Below are 19,737 nucleotides of genomic sequence, written 5' to 3'. Positions count from 1 at the left end.
AAAAAAAAAAAAAAAAAAAAAAAAAAAAAAAAAAAAAAAAAAAATTAAGTTAGCAGGATGTATTAAACATTAATTTAAGCACAATCATGAAAACCTGATTTTTTCCTTTTTCTCTAAGTACGTTTTAAGTTCTTGACATAATTTTTACGGTGGCACATCTGTTTTTTTCATGAGCTTTTAATAAAATGTGGTAATAGCAACTAATAATGTTAACAGTAATAATGATAACTGTCATTTCTTTCTCCTCAGGATCATTTTGTGCTGAGCGTTCATAACTGAGTCATAGCTGTCTATGTTAAAGGATTGTTCCTAGGTTTTATTTATCCTGTTCAGCCTTTTAATTCAATTGGTTTCTTGGCTGATTTGTCTCCCAGTGTGATTAATCAATGAGAACTAGGGGCCCAATTCACATTTTCACTTAAGTCGATTGAAATGCTGAGTGTGGTTGTGGTTGTTTAGGGATAAAACAGGGTCACTGACTTACAACATCATTTCTTCTTGGTTTTATGCCTTAACTTTATTTTCCCCAGCAGACTTTCTGGTAACTGATTCTCTCACTTGTGGAAGCCTACAGGGAGTGGAAAGGTAGGTAGAGATTTCTCTTCAGTGACGATTTCCATTAATTTTGTTATTTCTCATCAACAATTGGTGTATACCCAAAGGCGATCAAAGTGTAAGTAAATGACCAGCAATTTGTTTCACTTCAAATCTAATACTATCCAAAAAGCACTTTGTGGCCAGTATCTAACAGAAGTTTAATAGAAGTCTAAGGGTGGAAGAAAACGTGGGGGCTATGCCATTTCCTCCCGAGCTCTTCTCCCCCCATCTAGCATTAGACGGGCACTACCGCTTCTCTTCTGGAGATGCCCAGACAAGACGATTCTGCAATAGCCTTTAGGAAATTCATTTCAACGTTAATATCCCTCATGGCCGACAGAGAAGTAATTTGGCTCATATATAATCTGGTTCCTCCTCGCCTGCGTTGAAAGCCCTTAATGACCTCATGTCTTCCCTCAGCAGGGCTGCGGGTATTCTGTCAAAACGCCATAATGGATTATGTGCTTGGTGACCTTCTGTGACTTTTTGCAAGACAGGGAGAGTAGAATGAAAAGGTGGCGAAGAGGCAGGCCAATACCCCTATTTACCACGCCTGCCATCCCGGCAGCAGGAGAAAGGACCGTTCCACTGCTTCTCCTCTCCCGCCAGGTTCCTTCTCCCTCCAGGGGCGCAGGAGCCAACGCTTGGGAAATGAGGGTAGCACTGGTAGCGAGCCATTACGTTCTCCACTTGGAAAGCCTAACAGAAGGAGAAACTATGTAGGAAAAGAAGAGAAAACTCTCTCCTCTGTGCTCGAGTTGCCTTTTACAGGACTCTTACAAGCTTAACGAAAGGGAAGACTGGCCGTCTTGCTCATCTGTGATACCTCCTTTGGCATATGATACAAATGAGAATACATTCAATGTTAAATATTTATGTGCATTTTTTTCTTATTTGATTTGAGAGTTCCCCCACCAAACAGGTTTTTTTTAAAGGAGCTCATTACATTTAGAGGGGCTTAGTAAGAGGCTTGGCAATTGAGTCAGAGGTTTGCTCACCTGGAAACTGCTCAAGTAAAGGGAATATCTCTTTACTACAAAGGAACATCCCTTAGATCCCTTTAAGCCGCCCCAGACAACAAAGACTACTTTCAGTTTGTCTAGAAGTAACCTCAGAATCATAGACTGGGGAAAGTTGCAGCACTGGCCAGAGCCCGTAGTGTTGCATTTGTAACCCATTTATTTGCAAGAAACGCCACCAACAAATCATACAACAGCATATTCTAGATAATAAAGTTTTAAAACTTCTATGTTTGTGCTATCCTAGATTGGTGTTCCTATCTGTGAGGTACACTAACTACAATGTATTGTGTGTTCTGTCTCCTCATCTAGGTTGAAAGCCAGATCACATCATCCCTCTAAATCCCCAGCACCTGGCACAGGGGCTGGACATGAGTAGGTACTGCTAAAACAATTGTGGAATGAATGAATGAACATAGAAACTGCCTTTTTCTAATACGTTTATCTGAAAAGACTGCTTGATTCTTCTTTATATGAGTTTTGCTCTAGTAGTTTCTTGGAGAAAAAAAAATGGAACTGTAGGTTTTACTCAAGACTATTCTTGATGAGGCTATAGCAATGTATGAACTGAGAAAGGCGAGGAGGGATGTGGGATAAAAAATGGGGAAAAACTTCCTGGTTTTTTTTGGGGGTTTTATACAGGTTGTTTTCTGCTGGGCACTGCCTGAGATTTTGTGTGGATTGCTGAGTGAGGGTCTAGAAATAAGTTCCTTTCATTGTTTAATGTGTAGAAGGCTGGAAGTGTGAAGTACAAAGTCAAATCAAGGGGACAATGCAAATGAAAGTCATGTTTCCTTGAACACATTCTGTAGCTCTTCATTTTTCTGGCCACCTTAGACCTGGGGCAGTTTTCTCTTTGGACCGGTATGTCACTTATTTTGGTTCTACTAAGTCACACACCACTGGAATGTGATTGGTATTCTTACCAACCAAGAACCATCTGCTCTTTTCTAGACAACAGCTATTCTGTTCCAGCTTTCTCCAGTTCCTGCTTCTTTCAGTTTTCTCATATATTTTCAATCGTATGCATTCTTTTCTTGGTGAATAACAAAGAGTAAGTGCCTGAGAGATTATCTCTTTGGATACAATTTCCTCCCCTCAGGCACTGGATTTTTAAATGCTTGTTTGTTCCGTTTCCTAGTTTTGATCTTCTATATGTGAAATGAAATGTTTATCTGTAACATTGGCAAAGAGAAATGTCTTCCAGAAAAGCTCTATATTCTTTACATAAATCATGAGTCACTGTTTAACTGGTGACCAATTAATGTCATAATGTTTCCTCTACTCAAAAATCAGGTAGGAAAGATAAATCGTTTCCAGAGACAGTGAGAGGTAACTGATGAAGAAAACAAATCAATTTGGGTGTAAACTTAGTCCTGCTCTGCTCCCAGTGTGGTTGATGACAGGATCCTCAGAAATGTTCAAGGCATGTTCAGTTAGAACTTCAGAGCACTAAACTCATCCCCTGGCTACTGTTGTTTACCTGGAATGTGTGGCTTTCATACCATGATCAAATTTCATTTCTCATCTATTTATCCATGTGGTAAAGGAAACTTTGTCAGACTTGAAGTAAGGGGGTGTGGTTTCAAATCCAATTCCATGCAAGTTATAAACCTCTCTGAATCTGAGCGTCCTCATCTGTAAAATGGAATTAATGACACCTATACTACAAAGGTGCTAGGAAGATGAACTGGAACAGTAAATGGAAAATTTTGGAATCAGCTGCTGTTCAATAAATGTTGGCTGAATTTTAATTTGTAATTACTAAAACGAAGTCCAGAAATGAGATAATGAATCTGGATAATTCATCCTTGCATCAATTATTTAGACTCTGCATAAAGAGAAAGGCTTGGGGATTCAATTATCTGTATAATTACTCAATTCTGTGCTGCATCTTCTAAATAAGCTTAGAATTTAACACACAGTCATATTCTTTCTTTAGGTAATTAGTTCCAGGGATGAAAGGGTTAAGGAATTGCCATCCCATTTTGTTCAAAGATTTTTTTTTTTAAGGCACTATTAGAAGAGATGAAATCTAATGTAAATGTCAGCCCCATATCAAAATAAACCTGCTGTTAGAATCCAAAATCGTCTGGGTTTATTAAGCTGTTATGAATTTAGTAGGATTTTCATCACTCCTCCCTCTATTTGTAGTGACCAAAGCACGAAACCATTGTTAAAACCACCTATTAATCAATTTGCTCTTCTGCTTTTTCAGTAATTGAGTTTCCCAGATGAAACAGTATATCAACTTTAACCCTTTTCTGGTAAATTAAAGCTTTTCTTTTACCAGTCAGAATTATTAATGCCATTTTGTTATCAAGAAATGTTCATACTTATGCTATTAAATCATTAAGATAATTGAAATTATTTTACCTAGGCATCCTTTAGTTTTCAGACTCTTTTAAGTCTTTCTGCCCTAATAATTCTTGGAGTCATGTAAAGCTTTATATGTTCCTTTAACGGAGCATTTTCATTTTGATGCATAGATTTGTGATTAACTTACTAATGACACGAAGGTGAATTATCAAAATACCCCACCCTCTAGCATTCATTATCCGTAATACATCATCAGTCTTCCCAGGCTTCAAATTAGTTCTCCTTTGGTTTAATTTTATTACTTTATCAATTTTAGGTATCACGACCCATTGAAATTAAATTCATTTGGTTGAAACCAATAAAATACCATATAGTTGCTGTCAAGTTTTCTTTTAAAATGGTATCTTTTATATTTAAAAAATTAAGTGATATATTTTATCATTGCTTTTCCCCATATTAAAATATCTGTTGAGGTCCAATATCGTGTTCTTTAAGAGTCTCAATAGGAAAAAGAAAAGAGCACACTCAAATGAAGTAACTGAAAGTGTGTGTTTGTTTGAGACAGGGTCACTCTCTGTCATCCAGGAAGAAGTGTAGTGGCATGATCACCGCTCACTGCAGCCTCAACCTCCCCGGCTCAAGCTCCTGGGCTCAAGTGATCCTCCTACCTCAGCCTCCCAAGTAGCTGGGACTACAGGTTTAAACCACCACACCCGGCTAATTTTTTTTTTTTTTTTGTATTTTTTATAGGGACAGTGTTTTGCCATGTTGCCCAGGCTAATCTCCAACTCAAGTGATCTGCCTGCCTCGGCCTCCCAAAGTGCTGGGATTACAGGCGTGAGCCACTGTGCCTGGCCTGAAAGAGTTTTAATAAATGAACTATGTAAAAAAGATGCAGTCAGAGTTGAGGGAAACAAAAAGATACAGGAATAAATTCCAGAGCCAGCCACAATGGGGAGCCATCACCTATCTTAGGCATGAAGGAGCACGGGGCGGGAGCAACTATTGTAACCTGAAGAGAGTGACTGTACCTGTAAGGGAGGTCTGACTGACAAGAGCTGTGTCTTTGTTGGAGGAAATAGCCAATCCAAGGTGACCTTGCAGCAAGGGAACTGGGGCCCTGAACTCATCCTCCTTCTGCCCTTCCAATTTCTACTGGGAGTTTCCACTGACCACATCCAACTAGAAGCTAGAGGCAAGAGTGCCTTTTGATACAGTTCATACAGGTCAGCCTTCTGTGGCACAAAGCAGGACGGAGAATGGTGAACATGCCTCTAAAGTGTCAAAGGGCAAATATTACGTACTAAGCAAATGGGTGTCGAACACTTTCAGTTTGTGATCCTATTCATTGTAACTGAATAAACACTGGTGGAACATCTATTAGATGAGAGCCACTTTGGTGGGCTCTGAATATGTGAAGACAAGTAAGCAGGACTAGACTAGGGTCAGGCAAGCAAAGCGTGTAGGGCACATTTGCATGTGCTTAAGGGTACCTCCTTAAATTTTGCACTGAGGTTCTTTAGTTGCTTCGCCCTAGTCTCAGCCTTATGAATAAGACTCCATCCCCACCTTCAAGGGTTTTTCAATCTAGCCTGACAAACATGAATAAAAAAGAACTGGCCAGGCGCAGTGGCTCACGCCTGTAATCCCAGCACTTTGAGAGGCCGAGACAGGCAGATTATGAGGTCAAGAGATCGAGACCATCCCTGCCAACATGGTGAAACCCTGTCTCAACTAAAAATACAAAAAAATTAGCTGGGCATGGTGGCATGCCTGTAGTCCCAGCTACTCAGGAGTCAGAGGCAGGAGAATCACTTGAGCCTGGGAGGCAGAGGTTGCAGTGAGCTGAGATCATGCCATTGCACTCCAGCCTGGCGACAGAGTGAGACTCTGTCTCAAAAAAAAAAAAAAAAAGGAACCATAACACAAGTCCAATTACAAGTACCATGCCAAAAGTACAAGCATTATAAAAACCCAAATGCCTGACTAATAAATCTCAATGACAGGATCTGGTATGACTCCTCTGAAGACAGGTCATCTAAGCTGGATATTCAGAAACAAGTAAGATTTTGAGAAATGTGTTTGTTCAACAAATATCTACTGAGCTTCCACTATATGCCACTTGTTTTAGATGGTAGGGGAAGAGCAGAGACCAACACACAGAAGGTCCCTGATCCCATAAAGCTATGTTCTGGTGGGAGCAAAAGACAAATAAAAGAGTAAACAAGTGAGGGAGTATCAAGTGGAGACGATTGGATGCTTAAAGACAGTTCTACCTGGGTGCCTTGCATTTCTGCATGTTTTATGAGAAGGGGCTCTAGCTGTCCCTTTGTTTGGAACTGTCTTTTCAAGGATGTTTGTATAGCACAGCCTTGGAAGATAATAGTGTCCTCCTTGGGAGCAGATGGTAGGTAGGTTTACTTACTGTCTAGTATGAAAGGTTTGGGACACCTGAGCTCATGGTTCCTCAGCCACAGTGTGTGTGCAGCATTCACAGAGGCCTTCCCCAGATCACTCTTGAATTTGAGGGGCAAAAGGAAGCAGCATAAATATGAAGCTCGTGCCATCTGCTGTGTTATGAGTAATAAGGTGCTTTATCTTTGAACCAGGAGTCTAGTGTTTTCTGTCCTCATCCATGAAACCGTGGCTGGCTACTTTGTTAGTTTGCAAGCAGATAAAACCTCAGTCCCTTCATAGTTCTCAGCAGTTTTTGGTGAGAGTGTAAGATGCTGACACAGATATTGCTTTCTGAAAAAGAAAGGGTAAGTACCATATGGGCCAGGTTCAGGAATATGAAAGGACTTTCTAGAATCCAGTGGTAACACTCATCCAATAGGTGAACAAGGATTGTAGGGGGATTAGTAAGGGTCTCCGTGGTCCTACCTGTTAATATATGTTTTAAGGCCAAGTGAAAGGCATAGGAATAAAACAAGCAATCAGAACAGTGTTTTTGTCATTGCTTGCTTACCTCAGGTGGGAAGAAGAAGAAATGTTATAGTGACAATGAGGCAGCAAGTCCTGTGGCCAGAGCCAAAAGACAATATGGCTGTAGCTACTGAGGCAGTGATGCTGAAATAAACGATATCAGCAATGAAGATGCAGAGATTTAGACAGGCTAAAGTCATTAGAAGTTCATTTGGTTGCACTGCACTGTGACTGCTTAAAACCGAAAGTAAATACAAAGTCTTGATTTCTGGTGCAGAATCACTCTCTTCCTCTGCACCTTTGTGATCTCTCCCTCTCTCTTGATCTGGACCTCAGCTGCTTTAAAGAGAAGGATGATTGGGGCTGGGCCAAGGTCCCCCTGTCCCCAAGGGCAACTGGAGGCCATATACACTTATCTGATTATGTTGGGAAAGCTTGGGGAGGGAAGGACCTCAAACTTTTAAGTTCTATTGGACATAGACAATCCACCCCAAAGTCCCAAGTGACAGGGGTGGATTGGATATACAGTAGGGAAGGGAAGTTAACAAGACCTTGTGGATAGGATGAATCTCTAGTATGCATTGATGTTTTATATTCCTTTACTTTCCTGTCCCAGAAGTTGCCAGAGGGGATTCTCCTGATCAGAGAGAGGCTCATGTATAGAAGTGTCAGTGGGTTAAACAATCCTGATATTTGTGCCCAGTGGGTGAGTTGGGATTTAGCATGAATACCTCCATCCTCAGATGCCCAGAGTTTTCACTATTCAGATGATATCCTCCTGGTTAGCAAGTCAGAAGCCTGAGAAGATCCTAACTGTGGTATTATCCCATGTCTACCAGAAGGGGTGGCTGAAAACCCTGACACAATCCAGAGGCCTGCTCGCCAAGTGAAGGTTTTGGGGACCATGCATGGATCCAAAATGTTCAATCCCTCCATCAGTCAAGAAAAAACTACTGCCTCTAGCCAACCACCACCAAAAAGAAGACCCAGCACCTTATCGTACTTTTTTTGGTTATTAGAGACAGTATGTGCCTCACTTGGGCATTTTTCTTGGTCCTCTACATGGGGTAACTTGAAAATCAGCACCCTGTAAGTGGGATTCAAAGAAAAAACAACAATCATCACCACCACCACCAAGAAGTCTATTCTTATCCCTGTGAGCTACAAATCTCCATGACTGATTATTTTGCTGATAGGAAGTTCTGGTAAAGAGAGGCAGCCTTTATCTAGAGGTACTCCTTGGGATTTTGGTCTTGTTACCTCACTGACATAGCTACCAGATGCATTTCTTTGGAAAAGCAGATATTAACTTGCTATCTGGCTCTTGTCAACATTGAATGCCTACTTCATGGAGACTTTTGGACTTCCAGTCTGATGTTCTCATTGTGGGGTAGGTCAACTTGGACTCAACTGGTAACAAGCTGTGAAGAGCCCAATAACCCTTGTTTGTCAAATAGAAATGGTATATTCAAGAATGCAGTCACCCTGGCCCCAGTAGCACCTCAGCTTCACATGAAAAACTGGCAGGTTTCTCTGGGAGAAACTATCTCCTCTATTCTACCATTTGAAACAAAGTCACTGGCTCAATAGAGCCTTTTGTTCACAGAAATTTCCCCTCAATCAGAAGTTAGCAAACTATAGCCTGCAGGCTGGCCACTCATTTTTTTTAAATAAATAAAACTATGTTTTCATGATAAAATGAACAGTGCAAAGAAGCATATGAGGGAACATGCATTTAAAATATTCTTTTAAAAAAATTTTAACTTTTACTTTCAGGGATACATGTGTAGGTTTGTTATGTGGGTAAACTCATGACTTGGGGGTTTTATGTACAGATTATTTTGTCACCTGGGTATCAAGCATAGAACCTGAGAGTTTTTTTTTTCCCTGAACCTTTCCCTCCTCCCATCCCCCACCATCTGATAGGCCCCAGTGTGTGTTCCCCTCTATGTATCCATGTGTTCTCATTATTTAGTTTCAGTTATATTGAGTACATGCAATATTTGCTTTTCTGTCCCCATGTTAGTCTGCTAAGGATAATGGCCTCCAGTTCCATCCATGTTTCTGCAAAGGACATCATCTGTTACTTTGTGATGGCTGTATAGTATTCCATAGTGTATATGTACAACATTTTCTTTATCCAGTCCACCATTGATGGGCACTTCGGTTGACCACCTCTTTGCTATTGTGAATAGTGCTGCAGTGCACATATGTGTACATGTATCTTTATGGTAGAACCATTTATATTCCTTTGGGTATATACCCAGCAGTGGGATTGCTGGGTCAAATGGTAGTTCTGTTTTTAGTTATTTGAGGAATCACCATACTGCTTTACACAATGGCTGAACTAATTTACACTCCCACCAACAGTGTATAAGCATTTCCTTTGTCTCTGCAACCTTGCTGGCATCTGTTATTTTTTGACTTCTTAATAATAGCCATTCTGACTGGTGTGAGATGATACCTCATTGTGGTTTTGATTTGCATTTCTCTAATGATTAGTGATACTGAGCATTTATTCATATGCATATTTGCCACATGTATGTCTTCTTTTGAAGTGTCTGTTCATGTCCTTTGCCCACTTTTGCCTGCTTTTCAATTGGATTAATTGTTTTTGGCTTGTATGTTTGTTTAAATTCCTTGTAGATTCTGGATATTAGACCTTTGTCAGATGTATAGTTTGCAAATATTTTCTTCTATTCTGTAGATCACCTGTTTATTCTTGATAGTTTCTTTTGCTGTGCAGAAGCTCTTTAGTTTAATTAGGTCCCACTTGTCAATTTTTGCTGTTATTGCAATTGCTTTAGTCATTTTTGTCATGAAATCTTTGCCAGTTTTAATGCCCAAAGTGATATTCCTTAGGTTATCTTCCAGGGTTTTTATAGTTTTAGGCTTTATATTTAGGTCTTTAATTCATCTTGGGTTAATTTTTGCATATGGTGTAAGGAAGGGGTCCAATTTCAATCTTCTGCATATATTACATAGGAGCTAGCCAGTTATCCCAGCACCATTTATTGAATAGGGAGTCCTTTCCTTATTGTTTGTTTTTGTCGGCTTTGTCAAAGATCAGATGGTTGTAAGTGTGTGGCTTTATTTCTGGGCTCTCTATTCTGTTCCATTGCTCTATGTGTCTGTTTTTGTATCAGTACAATGTTGTTTTGGTTACTATAGCCTCGTAGTACAGTTTGAAGTCAGACAGTGTGACTTCTCCAACTTTGTTCATTTTGTTTAGGATTGCCTTAGCTTTTTGGGCTCTTTTTTGGTTCCATATGAATGTTAGAATAGCTTTTTCTAATTCTGTGAAGAATGTAATTGGTAGTTTGATGGGAGTAGCATTGAATCTGTAAATTGCTTTGGGCAATATGGCCATGTGAACGATATTGATTCTTCCTGTCCACGAGCATGGAATGTTCTTCCATTTGTTTGTGTCATCTCTGATTTCTTTGAGCAGTGTTTTGTAACTCTCATTGTAGAGATCTTTCACCTCCCTGATTAGCTGTACTCCTAGGTATTTTTTTGTGTGTGTGAGTGGCAATTGTGAATGGTCCCACATTCCTGATTTGGCTCTCAGCTTGAGTGCTGTTAGCGTACAGGAATGCTACTGCTTCTTGTACATTGATTTTGTATTCCCAAATAAAGTTTCATTAAAATACAATTACACTAATTCATTCCTGTATTGTCTATTTTTATTTTGCGTGTGTGTGTGGACGGAACATAATGTATTGTCTACTTTTGTGTTACTGTGGGAGAGTTGAGTAGTTGCAAAAGAGATCACACATCCCATAAGCCTAAAATATTTACTATCTGGGCCTTTAAGAAAAAGTTTGTTGATTCCTGCTACAGATGCCTGGGCCTGAATCACTGATGGTTTGGCAAAGTTGAAATCCAATACTGTCCAGGGGGCTGCTATAGGTATTTAGCTATGCAGAGGCAAAATGGATGCATTTGGTCCTATCGGTTGGGCAGAACTCAAGGTCTTCTTACAACTCTGCCTAATATTCCCCTTGACAGACTCTTGTATTTTTACTGACTCTTCAGGTGTTGCCAATGGCCTAACTACTTGGTCTGCCACCTGGAAAACCAAAGACTGGCAGATTAGAGATATCCCTCTTTGGGGTCATGAACTGTGTTAACAAAACAGCCTCACTCAAGTAAATCTTCATCATAAGAACCTATTCTTCGATGAAATCAACTGAAATCAAACTGCTGATCAAGCCTGCACAGCTTGGTTGCTACCATTGCTGCTGGAATCCATCCTCATACCATACATGGCAACACATCCACCATCATAGATTGGGAACAAAGTAAAGGATTCAGTGTTTCTGAGGCTGCCACTGCATGCCAGACCTGTGAATCCTGCCATAGCTGATCCATTTGTCTCATGCTGTAGGCTGCCACACTGCCTTCCATGCACTGGTGATTGATGTACATACCACTTTGGATCTTTGACTCCTCCATTGGGGTTATCAGTGGTGCTTCACACTGTAGATACTCTTTCAGGTTACAGTGTTGCTGTTGCAGTCTGGTCAACAGACTCCAGCCACACTGTTGTGGCCCTTGAAACTAATATGCATAATGTGTTTGGCTTTCCATACTATTTGCAGTCTGATAGTGATGCATTTGTTATCACAAAAGCCACTCAAGAATGAGCTAATAATAGTTAAGTTATCCAGTGGTCCTTCCACACGCTGTACCATTCACAGGCATGTGGTATTGTTGCGTGTTGGAATGGCCTCCTCAAAATTTGACTCAAAAAGATTTCTGACTATACCTCTGTGGCAGGTTAAATCCCCCCAAAAATATGTGCATGTCCTAATACCCAGACCCTGTGAAAGTTACCTTATTTGGAAAAAGGGTCTTGGCAGATGTAATTAAGTTCAGCATCTTGAGATGAGATGTTTTGAATTACCCAGGTAGGTCCTAAATGTAATGGCAAATCTCCTTGTAACAGAGAAGAGAAGAAACACAGACAGGGAAGAAGACTATGTGAAGATGGAGGTGGAGAATGGAGTTATGCAGCCACCAGCCGCGGAATGCCTGGAGCTATTAGAAGCTGGAACAGGCAAAGAGTGATCCTTCCCTAGCGCCTTCAGAGGAAGTACATCCCTGAAAACACCTTGATTTTGGCCTCCAAAACTGTGAGAGAAGAAATTTCTACTGTTTTAAGCCACCCACTTTGTGATAATTCATTAGGGCAGCCCTAAGAAGCTAATACAACCTCCCTTAACTGTTTCTGGTCTACATTCCTTAGTAAGGCAGTTGGTCATAATGTGGCTGTCCCCAGACAGGAATCTTCTACTTTTGGCATCTTCTTGGATACTGGTCATGATGAAAGGAATGGGAAGTGTATAGTTCTATTTTACAATTTTGGATTCTGTCCTGACCATTCCTAGGCCTGATATTTTTTTCCCCCTATTGGCAACCACAGGCCAACCTAGTTGGTAAGCAGTTTGGTTAGCAGCCTGGCCAAAAGGTGGCCTAGGAAATTCAAGCTTAATTCTGTTTCAGTCACCTGGATTCTCTTGCTGGTTCGATGTGGGCCCAGATCATAAGGTAATGACAATTTAGTTGAGTATGCTGCATGCTAAGTCTCTGTTTTGTGGAGGCAGGTGGCTGACAGGCCAAAGTAGTGAACATTGTGTTATGGGGGGTCCTTGCTCCCAGAGTTCCCAAGATGGTGGTGGGCCACTTCCAAGACAGTGGCAAGTCTTGTGTTCTCTGACCTGGGGTTCTTGGCCTCACAGATTCCAAGGAATGGAATCTTGGGCCATGTGGTGAGTGTTATAGCTCTATTAGAAGCCAGGGATGGAAGAGAACTGTGGAACCCAGTGACTAGTGTTCAGCTCGATTAGGACGAACCCAGGCACTTAGCCGTGCAGGAACAATGGCAAACCTTTAGTCCGATCGGGAGCGGCAATGGGTGCCTTGCCGGATCAGGAGCACGGCAGACACCCTGCCCGATCTAGAGGGATGGAAGTCAGCGGTGGGTCTGTGACGGCGGCAAACAGCAGTGGTGGACAGGGAGCGAAAGCTCAGCTTGAGCCTTAACAAGACACGCACCAGGAAAGTGCAGGTGCAAGATTTAATAGAGTGAAACAGAGTGAAAACAGAGCTCCCACATAAGGGGAGGGGACCCAAAGGGGGTTGCCCTTGCCAGCTCCAATGCCTGGGTTTATATCCCGATCCTTGTCCCTCCCGCTGTGCTCTCAGGCAATAGATGATTGGCTATTTCTTTACCTCCTGTTTTTGCCTAATTAGCATTTTAGTGAGCTCTCTGATCGGGCGGGTGTGGGCTAAGTTGCAAGCCCTGTATTTAAAGGTGGATGCAGTCACCTTCCCAGCTAGGCTTAGGGATTCTTAGTCGGCCTAGGAAATTCCAGCTAGTCCTGTCTCTCAGTTGTAGATCTATAAGTTTTAAAAGTGTCCTTTTCTTCTTATGCATGACCCCTATCAGATGAAAGATCTGGAATGATTAGAGAAAAGAGGATGTTGCAGCTATTGTAATGGGACATACTGATTTTTGAGACTGTGGAGGGAGAGCAAGAATCCAGCACCTGGGGAAGGAATATTGATATAGTTTGGCTGTGTCCCCAACCAAATCTCATCTTGAATTGTAGTTCCCATAATCCCCATGTGTTATGGGAGGGACCTGGTAGGAGGTCATTGAATTATGGGAGCGGTTTCCCCCATCCTGTTCTCATGACGGTGAATGATTTCTCACGAGATCTGCTGGTTTTATAAGGGGCTTATAAAACCCCTTATACTGAGTGCTGGGCACTCAGTCTCTCTCCTGTCACCATGTGAAAATGGTTTGCTTCCCCTTCTGCCATAATTGTAAGTTTCCTGAGGCTTCCCCAGCCATGTGGAACTGTGAGTCAATTAAACCTCTTTCCTTAATAAATTACCCAGTCTCAGGTATTTCTTCATAGCAGCATGAGAACAGACTAATACAAATACTTTAGACCCTGAGGGTGCAAAGGAAAGAGGCACTAATAATCTTTGTTTTTTAGATTCACCCCATGAGCCTTCCTCATGAAGGGAAACAACTAGTATATCTCTCCTGAACTGTCGCAAACATTTCTGCTTTAGATGATTCCAACTGCTATTTGATCATCATTCCTTTCAAACTTTCTGAGAAGTCTATCAGAAACAGCAGGGGATTGCCCTAGCTTCTGCACTTCCCCTGAAAAAGTGTCACCTGTCACCTCTACATGTCTTTTCTACCTCTAGGTCATTCCATGAGGCTGCTGAATGCCACCTGACTGGTGGTTTGGAAAACTAGAACAGGGGGACTGATTGCTCTCCGCTAGTCTTTCCAAAAATTAAGAGTAACATAAATTATTCCAACTAAATTGGGCACCCCAAGGCCTGCCAGTTGGCTATGAGTCCACATTGGAGGCCACTGTCAACCTATGCTCCTCACTGATGGAGGAAGCTAGCATGAATGTGCCTCTCTCCTGAAAATACAGTGACTTGCACCTTACAGATAGTCATAAGAGACCTTCAAGTATTTAAGGAAATACTACTTTGACCCTGGAAGGCATTAAGGTCAGCCTTAATTCACTGGGCTGAGAATGGTTGCTGAGAATTACCCTAAACTTCTTCGCTATGGGCCATGGTGAAATCTGTGCTGTTGCCAATACATTCTGGTATACTTGGATTGATGCTTCAGACTAAGTACAAATGTCAATATGAAAACTTAAAACCATTTAGATTTCTAATGTAGACCCTGATGACTTATATGATTTTTCTGCAGGTTAGGTCTGGGACAATAGTGGGACACGGTTGAGATTTATGCTGCCAGTTGGTCTTATTCTTTTTCTTGGAGTTCTATTGATAGTAACCTAAGTAAATACTGTATAAGACAAATTTAATGGATTTGGTCCCAGCTGTTCTTGCTCAAATTGTGCACAGTAGCTGATGGAGCGCTATACTCTTGGAAAAATTCACCAGAAGTCAAAAAAACAGTGTAGAAATGAGAGTTGGATATTATTGGGAGATAATACTCCAAGGTTCCCAAGTTTCTGCATGTCTTATAAGCAAAAGGTCAAAAACTGCCCTTTTGTTCTAGACTATATTTTTAAGGATGTCTGTATGGCAAACAGCCTTGGAAGATAAAGCTAGCATCTCTCTGGAGCAGAGGGTAGGCTTGATTACTGTCCAGTGTAATAAATAATTATTAATATGATTGGGTATGTTTGTTTACCATCCAATATAAAAGATTAAACTTCCCTAAGTATTAGGTTCCTCAGCTGTGACAAACCCACTGTGTGTGCAGTATCTCTCTGGGTCACACTGTTTACCCCTGGAACTTGGATAGCAAGAAGTACTGATGCAAACATAAGCTCATGATTACTTATTGTGTTTATGAGTAATAAGGCCCTTTGTTTCTGACCCAAGAGTCTTGTGTCTTATCTTAGCATCCACGAGATAATGTGGCAAGCCAAGTTCTTGTCTTGCAAATAGGGTAATATCTCAGACTCTTCTCAGTTCTTGACACTGGGAAAAAGATCCAATAGGGAAGTAATAAATAGTGAATGGCAAAGAAGGAAGCATTAGACCAGGAAATCAGCGAAAGGCTTTCTGAGAGAGGTGACATTTAAATGCAGAGCAGGCTCATGAGAAGGAAGCAGAGAGCAAGACAGAAACAAACATTAATGCAAAGTCCCAAGGCAGGAATGAACTTAGAATGTCTGAGGAAAGGCGGGGAGACCAGTGTGACTAGAGGACAGCGAGTAAGAAGGCCAGTGCGGGGAAAGGAGATGGGAAAGGAGGGCAGTGGCCAGGCCATGTGGAGCACTGTGAGCTCTGATAAAGTAAGTTGTTCTTGCTTGGGTCTTGACTAATAACTGAGTCCAGTTCTTTAATACATTAACAATACTGAACCCCATTTCAGACTTGTTCCCCTCCAATCCATTCATCTTGCTTATCAGAGATGCAAATCTGACCACCTCCCTCTCCTGCTAAAACCTTTCATTAGTTTCTCAATTCATGTAGGACGAAGTTTAGACTGTTTTACATGGCACACAAGGTCCTCTCTGATGGGGCCACCCCCCTATCACTTGCACAAAGCCTAAGATCCACCCCAAAACTTTATTGCATGGAACTATTTCTCAACTGTATGCTTTCAGTATGCTTCTTTCTGGGTATGGGCAGAATACCCTTTCAGCATTCTTCAGCCCCTGGGCTTCCTGAGAAGTTCACACTCATCTTTCAAGCCTCAACTCAAACACCTTGTTGGTGAAGCTTTTTTAAATTACCTCAAGCAGAGTGCTGCACTGTGTACTCACTTTTATTACAGCCCCCATTACCCTGTATGGACACTACTTGTCTATAGGCCCACATCCTTCATGAGACTGAGATCACTGATGGTAGGAACTATGTCATGTATCCATTAGTCCTCAGCACTAGGACGATTTTTACCAAACAGCAGGTGTTTGGTGAACATGTTTGATTCTGACCCAAGGATTAATTCATTTGATGAATCAATTACTTAATGAATCCTATTCCAAGAATGCGACTTTTTATATAAACACTGCTTTTATCTCAGTTACAATGCAACAGCACTAATGCTCTTTTAAAATCAATTTATTGGTTTACAGTTTACTTACAATAAAATAATCTAATTTTAGCTATGTAGGCTGGGTGTGGTGGCTCATGCCTGTAATGCCAGCATTTTGGGAAGCTGAGGAAGGTGGATCACCAGAGGTCAGGAGTTCGAGACCAGCCTGGCCAACATGGTGAAACCCTGTCTCTACCAAAAATACAAAAATTAGTCAGGCATGGTGATGCACACCTGTAGTCCCAGCTACTTGGGAGGCTGCAGCAGGAAAATCACTTGAACCTGGGAGGCAGAGGTTGCAGTGAGCCAAGATTGTGCCACTGCACTGCAGCCTGGGAGCCTGGGCAACAGAGTGAGACTCCATCTTAGCCAAAAACAAAACAAAACAAAAACAAAAACAAAAAACCCTATGTTTTTTAAATGAGTTTTGGCAAATTTATACGCCCATAAATATTATCAAAATAAAGATACAGAACTTTTCCAACATCTCCAAAAGTTCCATTGGCCTCCTTTGCAGTCAATTTGCCCACCAACACTCCTGGCCTAGACAACCACTGCTCTGGTTTTTGCCACTGTAGATTAGCTTTAACTATTCTAGAATTGTATAAATGGAATTATCAGTCTGTATTTATGTGCCTGACTTCTTTCACAAAGTATAATGTTTTCAAGATTCATCTATGTCATTGAATGCAGTAGTCTTCTTTTTCTTGTTGAGAGAATTTCATTATGGGAATATACCACGATACATTGATTTTAAAAGAACATTAGTGCTATTGGATTGTAATTGTGAGATAAATTTCGTTATTCATTCACCTGTTGATGGACATTTGGATTGTTTCCCAATGTTTTGAAATGTTGAATAAAACTGCTATGTATGTTCATGTCTTTTTGTGGACATATATTTTCATTTCTTTTGGGTAAATACTTAAGAGTAGTATTGCTGGGTTGCATGTTAACCTCATAAGAAGCTGCCAAATTGTTCCCCATAGTGGCTGTACTATTTTTACATTCCCATCAGCATGAAGAGTTCCGTGTTTCTGTACCTCCTTGCCAACACTTGATATTGTCAGCTTTTTTACTAATAGCAATTCTAGTGAGGATGTAGTGGTATTTAATTGTGGTTTTAATTTGCATTTCTGTGGTAACTAATGATATTGAGTGTATTTTAAGCTAACTATTGGTCATTTGTGCATCTCTTTTTTAGTCTATTAAAATCTTTTGCCCATTTTAAAATTAGGTTGTTTGCCTTTAATTATTGAGTTCTAAGAGTTCTTTAGACAATCTAGATAGAAATTTTTTGTCAGATTTGTGTTTTTTGAATATTTTCTCCCAGTCTAACAATATTAACTTTCTAAATTGTTTTCATCTCAACAGAGCTCACCTCTAATAAACTATGTTCTGCTTAGTTGAAGGCCATTGCTGTTCTTTCAAGGTTTATATCATATGCTTCTGGATAACGTAAAAGGGTAGTGTATTTTACACACATTTATTTCTATTGCTTATTTAGCGTACTGGTGTTTACCAACGTCTATCCTCCAAAATGCTTTGGCCAATTACATACCTGTGGCTCTGAATGCTCCTTAAATTTTCTATGTTTTCTGATCCCTGACTTGGCTGAAAAATATTCCAATCACCACAATAAGGTGAAAGTCACATTAGCTCCATACAGCAAGAACTGCCATAGCCTACCCCAACATCATTATTCCTTTTCTACTGATTTATCACAGGAGGCAATGTGCTTAGCTAAAATATACTTCCCACCCTCCTCACAGCTGGGTGTGGCCATGTGGTTAATCCTGGACAACAAGTTGTCAACTTCTTGTGGGAAATACATGAAGAAAAAGAAAAAAGATAACACTTTTTTTTTTTTTTGTAGTCAGAGTTTTTAGGCTTAAGACAAATACTACATGTTACTTTATACTTAAAGATTTATTAAATGTTGTCTGGGGCCAGTGGCTCAAGCCTGTAATCCCAGCACTTTGGGAGGTGGAGGGGGTTAGATCATGAGGTCAGGAGTTCAAGACCAGCCTGGTCAAGATGGTGAAACCCCGTCTCTACTAAAAATGCAAAAATTAGCCGGGCGGGCATGGTGGTGGGCACCTGTAATCCCAGCTGCTTGGGAGGCTAAGGCAGAGAATTGCTTGAACCCAGGAGGTGGAGATTGCAGTGAGCCAAGATCGTGCCACTGCACTCCAGCCTGGGTGACAGAGTGAGACTCCATCTCAAAAAAATAAAATAAAATTAAAATTAAATGTTATATTATTGTTCTTCCCCCTTTCCCTTGGCTTTTCTTTCTCTCCCCTCTTTTCTTTTCCCGTTTGTATTAGGGATCCCCAGAAACAGAACAAGTAAGATATTTATAGATATACAGAAATTTATTATGAGGGATTGGCTTACAGGATTATGTAGGCTGAGAAGTCCTACAATCTGCCATCAGCCGACTGAAGGCCCAGGAAGGTCAACAATGTTATGCTGGTCTAAGCTGGAAGACCTGAGATCCAGGAGACCCAGTCCAAGTCCGGAGGCTGAGAACTGGAAGCACCAACGTCTGAGGGTAGGAGAAGTTAGATGAACAGCTTAAGCAAATACATAATTCCCACTTCCCCCATTTTTTTGTTTTATTCAGGGTCCCTAGTGTATTAAATAATGTTCACCCACATTGAGAAAGGCCATCTGCTTTACTCAGTTTACCAGTTCAAATGCTAATCTCTTCTGGAAACACCCCTACAGGCACATGCAGAAATGTTTTGTCAGCTATCTGGACATCCCCATAGCCCAGTCAAGTTGACATATAAAATTTACCATCACACCCTCCTACCTTTCCTCTTTTTGCCTTTCTTCTATCTCTCCTACTTCTTCATCTCTCTTCTCTTTCTCCAGAATAATAGCTTTATATTTTATGTGTTAGTTTATAATAGGAGTTATACTACAGGTGGTTACCTAGTCTTAAATGACTTGAAACTGAAGGGTGGTGTAGCAGAGTAGTTTTGTTTTGATGTAGGATCTTCCCTAAAATCCCATTCTGGGCTCCTTTATACATCTTCTCTGGCGCTTGACTTCATTTGCTTTAAATAATCTACTGTTCCATGGTTCTGACTTTCCATTGCCTCCTACACATCTGTTTGGACTGATATTCTGCTGTTCGTCATGCAAGCATGATTTCACTTTGAAAATGATTTCCTTTTGATGGATGCTCTGGTTGTTCAGGCGAGCACAGTCTTGTGTTTTTAACATCCTCTTCAGCTGGTCTCAGCATTCCAACAGCCATCCCTCAGGGTCTCAGTCATTCACTCATGCTAGCTCCGGACTTCTTTG

The sequence above is a fragment of the Rhinopithecus bieti genome, unplaced genomic scaffold (assembly GCF_001698545.2).
Source record: "Rhinopithecus bieti isolate Rb0 unplaced genomic scaffold, ASM169854v2 scaffold_35231, whole genome shotgun sequence".
NCBI classification, from domain to species: Eukaryota; Metazoa; Chordata; class Mammalia; order Primates; family Cercopithecidae; genus Rhinopithecus; species Rhinopithecus bieti.
The sequence above is the reverse complement of the archived record's forward strand: the minus strand, read 5'-3'. Positions refer to the sequence as shown.